Genomic DNA, 14660 nt, shown 5'->3' on the forward strand with positions numbered 1-14660 from the left:
TGGTCGTAAACCACTTTTGGTGCTTGTCAGCTAGTTTTCAAGGCTCCCGGCTGCGCGCTTTGCCTTCCGAACTTTCATCTTGCATCCGTTTTGGTTTATTTTTGGTACAAACCTTGTTTTCCTTGTTTAGAAGGTGGTACAAGGGTGGGAGACCAGTATTTCCCCTTGGAGACCACTTTTCCTCCTGCCAGCCAGTTTTCTGGTCTGACAACTGGTCTCCTTGATCTTGGGACCATCAAAAGTGGTCGGCCACCACATCATTTGTTTGTTTTCATCCTCTGGACTCTCTCCCACCTTGGCCGACCAGTTGTTGTTCTGGGAGACCACTTGAAGTGGCTAGCCGACCAGAAAAAGTAGCTAGCCGACCACTTAAGTGGTCGGCTGCTTTTTGGCACCTTTTTGGAGATATTTTCCTCCAGCTGGCACAGTTGGAGGGCACCAGAGCCATCCTCCATACACGTGTATGAAGGGATTGCCTTGGCCCTTAGCTTCTTGGAGAAGCTTTGCCTTTTCATTTCTATAAAAGGGAGGCTCCTCCTCCCTCCTCTAGGTTCAGAAAAATTGCCTTAAGATATATAGATATAGTTTTGTATCTATCTTGCCCTTTACTTCATTTTTATGCTTTAAAAGTGTAGATTTGTCATACTTTTGTACACAAACACACACTCAAACACGTTGCTTGTGTTGCTGAGGCTTCTTGAGGTTGTTCTTGAAGTTCTTGGGCTAGTTTGAGCTCAAAGAGGTTGCTGGAGTTACAGTAGTAAAGAAGGTCTTCAAGGGTGAGCCTTTAACCCTTAAATCCCCCATTCTTGCTTAAGCTTTTAGCCCTTCTTGCATACTTTTTTAAGCTTAACTCTTAACTAGAAAAATTTCTATTTTTGTGTGCTTAAAAAGTTTGTTTAAGGGCACTTTTTCGTTGGGCGTGATCTACCCCTTCTTAGGCCTTATTTTGAGCCATCCCTTTAGGCTCTTATTGTTGCCTTTGCATGACCTTTCTACCACTGAAATCCAGAGGATTTTTAGTGGTGGAAAGGTGGTTTTGGAGTCCTAAATAGGAGAGGGTCATCCCCTCTCCATGTGTCTTGTTTACTTGCTTCATGTGCCTCATGTTTGAGCATGTGTTTTAAGCTTGTTTTTAGCATATATTTGTGGTTATTTTGCTGAGGCTTACCACTATTTTTGCTTGGTTTGGTCATCCCTTGCATGCCTTATACACTTGTAGTATAAATCACACACATTAGTCTTGTATGCTTCATGAGGTAGCATGTCATTCTAGCTTATGTTGACTCCATTTCAGCATGTTTTTGGTGATGTTTTTTCATGTCATACCTCTGTTAGGGTTTGGTTTGGTCGGCCCTTGCATGCTCCATGCACTTGTAGTGCATTTCCATAAAATAGCCTAACATGCATCATGCTTTAACATGTCATTCTAGCATGCTTTTAGCTTAACTTCGTGAAGCTTTTGTCCATGTTTTAACATGCCTTAGCTCTGATTTTGGTTGTTTTGACCATGCATGACTTGTTTTGTATAGCCATGGTTCAATCTAGCTTGTTAGCTTTGTGCCCCAAGTCCATTAGCATGCTTTACTTGGACTATTTGAATGATTTGGCATCATTTGTTATGAGATTTCAGTCCATGTTTCATGCTCATGCACTTGCATTTATTATCCATTCAATGCGTTGGAGGGTTGGCCCCTTATGCCTTAACATGAACCATTGCGTATGCCTTCATGCCTTAGCTTGCGAGCCATCATTTCAGTGCTTATTTGGGGTTATCTTGCCATGATATAACTTTTAATTTTTCTGGTTAAGTCATCCCATGCTTGGTCTTAATAGGTGTAGTGTGATCCACCTTATTTGCCTTGCATGCATCATGCCTTATGCCCTTCATGCTAGCTTGTTTTGGCTTTCTTCCATGCATGTTTTAGTATCATTTTGACATGATCTAGGACTGTTTTGGGTTGCCTTGGTCACATGCTTCATGCTTTGTATAGCTGTAGTGCAATTGGCCTTACTAGCTTTGTGTTTTGTTGGCTCATGCATGCTATCTTTGAGCTATTTAGATGATTTGGCATCATTTAATATTTCATTTAAGAGCTTATAGCATGCTTATGTTCCTACTTCATTCACTCTTTAAGTATCTTTGAGTGTTGTGCATTCTTGCCTAGTTCATGGCCTAGCATGTATGCCATCTTACCTAGGCCTTTGAGCCTCCATCTTTGGTCATTGTTTTGACCTATTTCAGCTCTATCCATGGTTGGTTCATGCATATGTGCCATATATTGTATGCTCCCTTTGTAGTCCTCTTTACTAGGTTCATGTTTTAAGGACCTTTGCATGCTATGCTTACTTTGTTTGAATGATTTGGCATCATTTCTTACTTAATTTTAGTGCATTTAGTGTTGTTACACTTCTATGTTTGTCACTCTTTGAGCCTTCTTCAGGGTTGTGCTCTTAGGCCTACTTGGTTGGCCAATGCATTGTGCATGCATGCCTTGCCTTTTGGTGCCTTTGTTTTGGTGCTATGGCCTCTATTTTGGACATGGCTGAGGTCTATCCATTTTAGTTTAAGTCCATTGAGCATTGTGTATGCCATGTTACATCGCATCATGCATGTTATGTTATTGTTGGCATTGTGCATGCCATGCTCTTGATTTGCATTGTATATGCCATGATCATATTGCATTGAGTATGCCATGATAGTCATTGCATTGAGTATGCCATGAGGTTCATTGAATTTGTGTATGCCATGTTCATTTGCATTATGCATGCTAGTTGTTGCATGCTTATGTTGTCTTGCATTGAGTATGCATGCATTAGCATTGTTTGCATGCCATTAGCCTTGTTAGGTTGTTCATGTTGCATTGCATGTTTGCATGCTTAAGTCATATTGCATGTTTGCATGCTTGAGTCACATTGTGTATGCCATGTTATGTGTTGCATTGTTGTTTGGAATAGGCGTTAGTCCAAACACGGAAAACGAGGGACGTTTCATACTTAAAGTGATGAAACGTGCCTCAATTCTCGGTCGCCGACGTTCTTGATCATACATGACAGAGTTTTAGGCTTTATGTGTTTACTTGTGCATTCATTTTACATTGAATTGTGCAACTTCGCCTCTCTGCCATCATGCATTGAAATGCGCGATTGGTGGCCTGAGGGTCGAGAACCACACTCCCTTGAGTTCATGACATGATAGGGAGGGTGGTTGTGCACACATATCTTGCAAATACATTGCCATGCCCTTTCTTACTCTCTGTTGCAGCAAACTGGAATTCAGCAGCAACAACTGGTCGGCCAGCCAGAAAAACTAGCTGGCTGACCACTTTTTCTAGCTTTCAACAAAGAAAGTGGTTGCAGAGACCAAAAGTGGTCGGCCACCCTCCCACAGGATTCCCAAGGTGAAGTTTCAGCTTTCTGGAGCTTGGTGCAAGTTTCTGAGGACAAATGAAAACAGAGGCAAATCGGGGCATCGCATTGGATTTTCGAACGAGGCGACCATGCATTCAGTCTTCTCCCTCTGAGAACCTCCTGCTTTACTGCTTTCCTTAACTGCCATGCTTAGATAGCTAGCTTTTGCTTTGTTTTGTACCTTAATAGTTAATGCGTTAGCTATTTCAATTTATTTTGTAATAATTAGTTAACTAGGATTAGTTAATTAATTGTGTTGTAATAATTAGTTTAATTAGCTTAGATTAGCTAGTTGGCTTCCTATTTGGTCCCTCATTCGAGAGGGCACAATTGTTGTAATAAGCGTGTGTGTGTGTGATGCATGTCTTCCAACCCCCATTTCTTTCTCCTTTTTACTTAATCGCTTACGATGGTTAGTTTTAGGGCATATTTCATTTGGCATACCTTATGCTTGTATGCGTGCATCCATTCATCTGTATTGCATGCACCGGGCTCGACGCTTCGTACTAACTGCATTGTATTTCAATTCCTATTTGAATACATGTATCAAATTGTTGCATTTCACATGATATTCTAGTTAGCCGAGCCTATCTTAATTGCATTCTCGCATGTGTTGCATTAGCCATCTTAACATGAACTAGGATCATGCATGATTTCTAACTAGTTCTTTGTTTTGGCTCGGAGTACACTGTGATTGTTTACGCTTTAGCATACTGCATGTGTGTTAATGTTGCCATGATAGCATGCTTGCCATAAGCTAACTGCTTAGTTGATTAATTGCCTGAATGCCTGTGGGTGAATGTTGGATTGCTTGAATTGGAAAAATTCGTTGAAATCCCTAATTTGGCCTACTTGTGAGTAGCAAACTTTAAACAATTTTCAAACAAATATGCAATGTTTTGTTCCGAATTAGGCGATCCAGTCTATACTTGTTTGTTGCGCGCATCACATAGTAATTCTAGGTTAATAACCGGAATAAGAGCACACGTGTTTTCAAAAACGAAATATCATGCTTAGTACAGGCCGATCTTTGATCGGGCGAGCGGGGGTGCTCATTGCATGACCTTCCCCTCTCGTACCCAAGTTCCCGAGCTGAGACAACTTTGGTTATGACAGACACGTGGCCTTCGGCACGAGTCAGGATTTTCTAAATTCCTCCAAAATAAAATATTTAGGTGGCGACTCTGTATCTAGCAAAGCAGTCCATGTTTAGCACTTCTTTCTAAAAATCAGTTTTCCAAAACGATTTGCCGGATTTGGACTCTTTGGTGATTTATCAGTCTCACATCGCACATTATGAGATTAGATTCAGAACCGTGACATTGAGTCCGAACTATAGTAGCTCGGAACAAAATGAGATCTGATGCCAATTGCGCGCGCGGATGTCGGGGGGTTCCCGGGAGCGCGTCTACACTCTCTTTTGATTTCAAAATCAAAATCCAAGGTTTATCCAAAAATCCTCAAATGGCCATATTGTTAAGAAAAGAAAATAACCAAGTTAAAAATCATACTAAAGTGCAGAGAAACCCCTACCTCAAAGTTATAGACAAGGAAGATCAAAGGTTGGAACTTGATGAAGCCCAAAACGAGTTTTGCTCCGATCAAAAGGATGCTTTAGGCAAGCTGCACCTTTTTTTCCAAAGGACAATGGTGTAGAAATCAACGGATGAAGGTGTATTTGAGGTTTAGAGATGGCTTCTAGAGAGAGAGAAAGAAGATTTGAGATTTTAAAATGTTTAGAGAGAGAGAGAGATATGAAAAAGTGACTCAAAAAGTGAGTTTTCAAAACTGAAATACGCGCAGACCACTCGAACGACCAAAACATCGCTCGAGCAACCATTCACAAAGAGTAAGACCGCTTGAGCGAACAAAGTGACTGCTCGAACGAAGAACACCACCCCCCAGTACATTTGCAGGCTTGCAAAAGTACTGAGAGTTCACAAAGATCGCTCGAATGCAAGAAGGACCACTTGAGCCAAGACATCTTGAGCGCAAGAAACATTGCTCGAGAAAAAATAACACCCTCTTAGTATTTTTGCAGACCTGCAAATATATTGGAAGTTCTCAAAGACTGCTCAAGCGACCAAAAGATTGCTCAAGCGAACTAACCAAAATTTGGGCAATAGTTCAATTGAAAAACAACCTCCCGACCTATTCCAAATGCAACAAAGACATCCAAACAACTAAACCCAATCAATAATAAGATGAATAAAGACATCAACAACCAAATAAGAAAGGGAATCCCGGATCCAAAACAATAAACATATCGGGTTTAAACTGGAATAGTTATAACCTCTCCCTTAAGGAATTTCGTCCCCGAAATTTTAAATCAATAACAACATCGTGTTACATCAATTACAACAATGATAACAAGTCGATGACCCATCCACCAGTCATTCATTCTCATAACAATGATAAACAAGTTTTCAATACTGAATATGCAATTCACTTTTCTCAAAACATATGCAATGTTCACATTTAATCAACATAACATGATTTTCATTACAAGTTTCAAACATTAACAAAAAGGTCTGGATACTTCTCACGGACTTCCGCCTCGCACTCCGAAGTTGCCTCCTTAACCCTGTGGCGTCGCCACAACACTTTTACCAAAGGAATTGTCTTGTTTTGCAAGATTTGGTCCTGTGTATCTAAGACTCTAATCGGTCTTTCCTCATAACTCGGTCCAATCCAACACATGTGTCGGATCCAGTTTGTACTTTCGGAGCATATAGATATAAAACACGTCATGAACCCTGAAAAGCTGTGGCGGCAAGGCCAAATGATAAGCTACCTCCCTAATGCACTCTAGGACCTCAAAAAGCCTAGTGAATTTAGGAGACAACTTCCCGTTCTTCTCAAACCTCATCAAACCCCATCTCGGCAATATCTTCAAGAAGATATGATCTTCTATCTCAAATGATAATGGTCTCTTCCTGTAGTCGGCATAACTCTTTTGACGGCTTTGAGCCGAAACCAATCTTTTACAAATAAGGCAACCTTCTCCGTTGTTTTCCGGACTAACTCAGGACTGAACATAGGTGCGTTACCCACGTCGGCCCAACACACTGGTGATCTACACGGTTGGCCATACAAGGCCTCAAATGGTGCCATGCCAATACTCGCCTGAAAGCTATTGTTATAGGCAAACTCCACTAAAGCAAGTGTCTTTCCCACGACCTCTTAAAGTCAAGAACACAGCTCCGAAGCATATCCTCTAGGATTTTAATAGTACGTTTTGATTGCCCGTCAGTTTGATGATGATAAGCGGTACTAAAAGTCAACCTAGTGCCTAAGGCATTTTGTAGGCTTTGCTACAACCAAGCCGTGAAGCACGAATCTTTATCCAAAACAATAGTCACAAGGATGCCATGAAGTCGAACTATGTCCTTAACATAAAGGTCGGCAAGGTAATCTACCAAGTCACTCGTGCACATAGGTACAAAATGTGCTGACTTAGTTAACCGATCTACTATCACCTATACGACATCATTACTCTATTGAGTCATCGGAAGACCCACAACGAAATCCATCGTGACATGCTCCCACTTCCACTCGGCTATAGGCAAGGGTTGCAACAAACCCGTTGGCCTTTGATGCTCTGCCTTCACTTGTTGACAAGTAAGACACCTCGATACAAACAAGGCTACGTCTCTCTTCATTCCCCTCCACGAAAATTGGCAACTAAGGTCGTGGTACATCTTTGTGTCTCCCGGATGTACCGCAAGGCACAAATGGTGAAACTCTCGGAGTACCTCATCTCTATAAGACTTTGGCATGAAAAGTCGGCCAAGATATCTAACACTTGAATCAGAATACACGTTCAAGCCCTTCTCTACCTTCCCAATAGATATCTTCTCTTGGATAGGTTCTACCTCATGATCACCCTGTTGTACTTCTATAACTCGGCTCACAAGTGTAGGTTATGCAACTATAGTAAGCAAGGCTGTAGACTTGATAGACTCGCCAAGGTGCAAGTCAAACTTGCCAATAGCACCAAACATCTCTCATTCTCAGATGGCAATACTAGCTACACTGCTAATGGATTTCCTACTCAAGGCATCAGCCATTACATTGGCCTTTCCGGAATGATAATACAACTCAAAGTCGTAATCCTTCATAAACTCCATCTACCTTTTTTGCTTCAGATTTAAATCCTTTTGTGAAAATAGATACTTCAGACTTTTGTGATCGGAAAAGACATCAAATCTCTCACCATAAAGATAATGTCTCCAAATTTTCAAGGCAAAGATCACAATTGCTAGCTCTAGGTCATGAGTAAGATAGTTTCTCTCAGGTGTTTTTAACTACTGTGAGCCATAAGTTACTACCTTCCCCTCTTGTATTAAGACACAACCCGAACCTTCCCGAGATGCATTACAATACACAGAATAGTCCAAACTCCTCTCCAAAATAATCAACACTAGAGCAGTGGTAAGTCTAACCTTAAGTTCTTGGAATGATTTCTCACAAGTCTCGCTCCACACAAATTTGATTCATTTCCTCGTCAGTCTAGTCAAAGGTGAGACCAATCTAGAGAAATCCTTCACAAAACATTGATAATAACCGACTAATCCCAGGAAACTCTAGATCTCAAAGGCATTTTTAGGTTGTTCTCAATCCTGCATTGCCTCTATCTTAGAAGAATCTACAGTCACCCATTTCCTGGATACCATGTGGCTTAAGAACTTCAACTTCTTCAACTAGAACTCACACTTCCCGAACTTAACATACAATTTGTGGGCTTTAAGAAACTCAAGCACAATCCGCTAATGTTCCTCGTGTTCCTCCTTAGAGGGTGAGTAAATCAAGATGTCATCAACAAAGACAACCACAAAACGGTCTATGAACTCATGGAAGATTCGATTTATCAAATCCATAAACAAGATCGATGCTGTGGTTAACCCAAAAAGCATCACTAGGAACCCATAATGGCCATACCGCGTATGGAATACTGTTTTCTGGACATCTTTCTCCTTCACTCTCAATTGGTGATAACCCAATCTCAAGTCTATCTAAGAAAAGCAACATGACCCTTTCAACTGGTCAACCAAGTCATCTACGCAAGGCAATAGGTACTTGTTCTTAACCGTTACTTGGTTCAACTTCCTGTAATCAATACAAAGTCGCAAAGTACCATCATTCTTCTTGGCAAAGAGAGCCGGCGCTCCCCAAGGTGAAGTACTAGGATGGATAAAACCCTTATCTAGCAATTCTCGGAGTTGAATCTTCAACTTACTTAACTCGACTGGTGCAAATCTATATGGTGCCATGGAAATCGGTGTCGTGCTAGGCACTAAATCAATGGAGAACTCAATCTCACGGTGAGGTGGTAAACTTGTAAGATCCTCAGGAAAGACGCCCGGGTATTTACAAACTACCCTCAGCAACTTAACTTGGACTACATCACTCTCAACACCCAAGAATATAGCAAGAAGGAGACTAAGCTCACCCCGATCGTGTGGATCACACACTGGCAACAAGGCTCTATCGACTCGGTCCCCAAGGAAATAAAAACAATCACCACTTGAGGTGCACACCGTAACTCTCTAACGGTAACAGTCTATAATGGCCTGATAGGACGACAACCAATCTATGCCCAAATTGACGTCAAAACTCAACATATCAATCAACTCAAAAGCAAAAAGAAGTCGGCAACTGGCAACCTCTATCTCACAACCCCGACACCTCTGGTCCAACACAATCTCACCACCAACAAATGACTCTATCCTGAGTAGAGATGCTAATTGCACTACTTCTAATCCCAATGTTAATGCGAATGCAAACGAAAAAAAGAATGGGATGCACCAGTATCAATCAATAAATTGGCAATAGAATTACACAACAAGAAGTTACCTCTCACCACTGAAGGTGCTGACAACAAATCTGGCATGGTAACAACATACAAATGCTCGTTAGGTCTCTGCTCTACATGTCCACCTCTCAAAGCATGAGTCTAATACACTGATTAAGCCGAAGAGGCTCCCTAGTTGGCCTTCAAGGCCTGAGCTGATGGTGTAGGCTGATGGCTCTGTGTTTGCCTCAAACTAGATGCACTAGATGTGCCACCCAATTGAGGACAAAACCTCCTCATGTGTCCTGACTGTCTACACTGATAACAGGTAGGCGGTTGCCCTCTTTCCTGACTCTGGCTCTGAAGACGAGCTGCAGACAGTGCACACAGTTACTCTCTTCTTCTGCACGGGCAAACTAAAGACTTGTGGCCCAGCTGACCACAATTGAAACATATAATCCCACCCTGACCACTTCTCCCTGACCCAGAACTCAATACAGGAAAAGTGGATCTACACTGTGCTCCCTGGGACTGTTGTGGGGTGGAACCCCTCTGTCTTTTACTGTCTCAAGTCTCTTCTTGAACCTCTTGACTTCTTTGCTTGGAGCCCCTCATCTACTCCTTCTCCAATTGAACCACAGTCTCAAGATGAGCCATCGCCGCCTCCATAAGGCATTTGTAGTCCCTAATCATGAACCTAGTCACTTTGAAAAGAAGCCTGATCCTCAACCTCTTCTCAAACTCAATGCAACGGCGTTCTTGTCACAAGTTTTGGTGGAAATCTCGACAAACTAGTAAAGGCAGTCTCAAACTCGGCCACTGGTGTATTAAGCTGCTTCAGCTTCAAAAAATGCTCTATTAACTTCTCCCTAGCAATGGGAGGCAAGAACTTGTCTTGGAAGGCATTGACAAAAGGCCTCCCAAGTCACCCCAATGTGTCCACGAGCATACTTCCACCACTGACCCGCATCTCCCTTCAGTTAGAAGGATGCCAAGGTCACTCTCAGCCTATTGTCCTTGATGCCAAGCATCTCGAATGTCTTCGCCATCTGCTGCAGCCATTCTCGCCGTTAATGGCTCCTTCAGATCCTCAAAAAACTCATCCGAATTCAATCGGAAGAACTTCTTTTTAAGAAACGATGGCCCTGTCTCAGCAACATGGGCCTAGACTTGATTCTCAACCCTGAGAATGTCCATGGATTCCCGCAAAACCCCAACCATCTCACGGGCTAAAGCACCCATGGTCTGTTGACCAACTGGTTTGACCATATTGGCCTGACTAACCCCTTCATCCTACTCCGAAATATCATCTGGTAACGGCTCTTCCTATCATCTAGGCCTACCATGCCTACCACTATCACGTCTATGTCCTAACATCCTAATGAAGGTAATACAAGAGATTAACACATTTATAAAATGTCGAAGCTAACTCACTCGTGTCCTAATACAGTGGACAACATTTAATTCACTCCAAATAGGCACGTAGTCATATAAGCACATACGAATTCCCTTTCTAGATAATGATTGTCCTGCGATGTTGCTAAAGTTCCAGTTAGAAATAACAGTGATCAAGTGCTTTGCTAACAAGACTTCTAGAAACTCATAAACCCAGTCAATATCTTAGAAATTAAATTCCATACCCACTTAGTCATATAAGCATGTTATCACATAGCATACTAAGTTTACTCCTAACACAACTAGAAAGATAACCTATTGTGGTAAAAACCACATCCTATGATCTCAAAGTATTTAAACCCGGTAGCTTTGATATCAAGTTGTAACACCCCGAAAATAATAACCATAACTCAACCTGCGATATTAATTAAATAACATAGTTCTGAATATGATATATTTACATTCATATGAATCAATGATTACAAAGGATGGCACATGTAACTATACATTCATAAGCCCTAACCTTGAATCTATAGCATGTGCCATAAACAAAATATATGAAATAAAAGTCAAAATAGATAAATTAATGCCCTATTGGCTACAACTTTCTAAGATGGTGCTTGGTTACAACAAAAATGAGTTTAAACTCAATACAACTAAAGCCCTAGGCTTGTACAAAATAAATTCAACAATAACAAAAAGAGAAGCTCTTTGCTCCAAGTCCTCCTAAGCTACTGTCTTGGCGAAGGCATATCATCAGTACTTGAAAATGGTTTTCCATATAGGGTGAGCCAAAGCCTAGTAGAGATACTCTAATACAGTGTATGAATCTTAACAAAGCTATAAGGTGAATGCATATGCAATGTTCGTGTCAAAACATTTTATATTTCTTTTCAAAACCATGCAATGCCAAGTTTATATCAAAATTCATGAAATCATTTCCTTTACAATAGAAAATAGGGCAATAGATACAACATTGGGAATCTTTAGGTACGTGTCTGCAAGTAGGCTATACAAGTACTACCAATTGCCATTTTTACCGGTACTAACCAAAAGGCTCGGCACCTAACCACGTGAGTTTCTAGACTTTCACCAAGGACACACAGGCCAACAATAATACCACAACCACACTCCCTATTCAAATTCACCAAGGTATTCACCTATTTTTTCTCAAAACGATATACATTTTCAATGTGTTAATATATGCAACAATGCTCAATGTAAATGGCTGAGAAATTAGTTTTCATTCTCCTAATTCTCATGCAATTTCTACTATAATCATAGCTATCCTCCACCGATAGTCCAAAACAGATATCTTTAAACAGATAGATAATTTCCAATAAAGATAAACTTTCTAAAATTTCAAGATGAGAGCGATAATACATATCTGACTCCACCATCATCATCATCATCGTTCCAATTTCATAAAATCTAACATTATTTCCATTTCCTCTTTACAAAATCAAATATTAGCAATTTATCTCATTTTCTTTATAAATCAATTCCAAGGATAAAATCCATCATTTTATCACAACTCAACCGCATTTACAAACCCATAATCATATTTAAGAACCCATTTTGAAAACCCCTCTTTTGATTTCAAAACTAAAACCTTAGGTTTATCAAAGAATCCCCAAATCGCCATATTGTTAAGAAAAATAAATAACTAAGTTAAAAATCATACTAAAGTGCGGAGAAACCCTTACCTCAAAGTTATAGATAAGGAAGATCAAAGGTTGGAACTTGATGAAGCCCAAAACGAGTTTTGCTTTGATCAAAAGGATGCTCTAGGCAAGCTTTACTCTTTTTCCCAAAGGACAATGGTGTAGAAATCAACAGATCAAGGTGTATTTGAGGTTTAGAGATGGCTTCTAGAGAGAGAGAAAGAAGATCAGAGATTTTAAAATGTTTAGAGAGATATATATGAAAAAGTGACTCAAAAAGTGAGTTTTCAGAACTGATATACGCATAGACCGCTCAAGCAACCAAAACACCGCTCGAACAAACAAAATGACCGCTCGAGCGAAGAACATCACCCTCCATTACTTTTACAAGCCTACAAAAGTACTGAGAGTTCGCAAAGACCGCACGAACGCAAGAAGGATCGCTCGAGCCAAGACCGCTCGAGCTCAAGAAACACTGCTTGAGCGAAAAAAACACCCGCCCAGTATATTTGCAGACTTGCAAAAGTTCTCAAAGACTGCTCAAGTGACCAAAGGACCGCTCGAGTGAATTAACCAAAATTTAGGCAACAGTTCAATTGAAAAATAACCTGCCGACTTGTTCCAAATGCAACCAAGACATCCAAGCAACCAAACTCAATCAAGAGTAAGATGAGTATGGATATGAACAACCAAATAAGACAGTGAATTCCAGATCCAAAACAATAAACAAGGTCTAACTTGGAATCGTTATATTCCATATATATTATTTATGAAAAGAATTAAGTCAATCCAATAATCATAATATTTTTCATTTTATTGCACTTGTTTTTGTGTGTGTCAAATCATCTTGTTATTTAAATTTTCAGAGACAAACGCTATAAAAGGAAAAATATTATGATTATTAAATCAATTTAATTTTTTATATAAATTACATGCACGGTGGTCAAGTTCAGATTTAAAGTCAAAAAGTAACTTTTTAATCCATGCCAAACGGGACCTTGATTATAAAATTTTGTATCAAATGTTGGTATGCTTACATGAATTTAAGGGTGTCTATTTGTTTTGGGGAATGTTACGGTATACACCCTTTAAAGGATGTGTATCATATACATTTTATTATTAAAAAAAAGATATAATTTCATATTTTTTAAGTCAAAACTAAAAAAAATAAAAATATAACGTAACCCTACATAAGGCATAATCAAACACATCAAAATACTATCATAACTAAATAATAAAATTGGTCATAACTAAAGAAGAAAATAACATAATTAAGGATGTATATGATAATGGATGTATATTGTAGAATTCTCCATTTGTTTTACGCTTAAATGATTTGCATTTTCCTAAAATAGGAATCCATAATTGGGGTGTCAACAGTGCTCCGCATAGCAATTAATGTTGTGCAATTGACAGGGCCTATTTCGATAATTTGAACCGTGTACTTTTTTTAGATTACGTCAAGTGAAATATACTTGCAAATAATCAACTTGACGGATATCGGTAGCCTTTTCGTCGAATTGCATTTTGTATCTAACAATGATAAATATTAAATATGATTTGAAACATAAAACTGAACACATATCTAATTTAATAAAAGAGTTGTTGATGTCAAGTTAATTTTTTTCAAGTGTGTTATACTTGATTTAATCTAAAAAGTGAATAGTATAAATCATCGAAATGGGCCATATTGGTTGTACAACAGTGGTTACTATGTAAGGGCACAACAAGAATCGAAGGTGCATGGTAATCTAATTTATCGTGTTTCCTACCCAAAAAAAAAAAAAGGTGAAAAAATGGTTAACTAAACAAGTTACAGTTATCAGATCGACCTAATTTTTTTTATGGATGAAATACATGAAATATCTGACAAAATGAATAGTTTAAATCATTGAAATGAGGCTCATGATGGATCCCACAGACCCAAACTGTGCCATATTAGATTGGAGAGAATCTGCTTGTATATATTAATATTATAAAATAATTCAACCTAGTCAAATTACACAACAATACTTAGGTATACTAATATACTATTTTTTTCAATAAAATTAATGGCAACGAGATTATGATTTTCAATCAAGCAAAGATATATATATATATATATATACACACATATAAGCTCTATTTACATATAAAATTTAGGAATTTTTTTTTTAAGGTCCTTAATATTAAGATTTTATAGGATAAAGGACATGTAATATTTTCATAGTGGTCTCAATATTTTTCCAGAGGAATTTCGATTAAAAGAGATTTTGATCTATGTCTCTAATTTCCTCACAAATTTCGCTGTGTTTGACCAATTTTCTCTAGTTTGATCACAATTTTTTTTCTGTATTTTGACCAAATCAGAGAAAATTGAACTACAAAATTGAATAAAACTAGTCATGATGATAATG

The sequence above is a fragment of the Camellia sinensis genome, chromosome 15, assembly GCF_055761805.1.
Source record: "Camellia sinensis isolate YWXY chromosome 15, ASM5576180v1, whole genome shotgun sequence".
Classification (NCBI taxonomy): domain Eukaryota; kingdom Viridiplantae; phylum Streptophyta; class Magnoliopsida; order Ericales; family Theaceae; genus Camellia; species Camellia sinensis.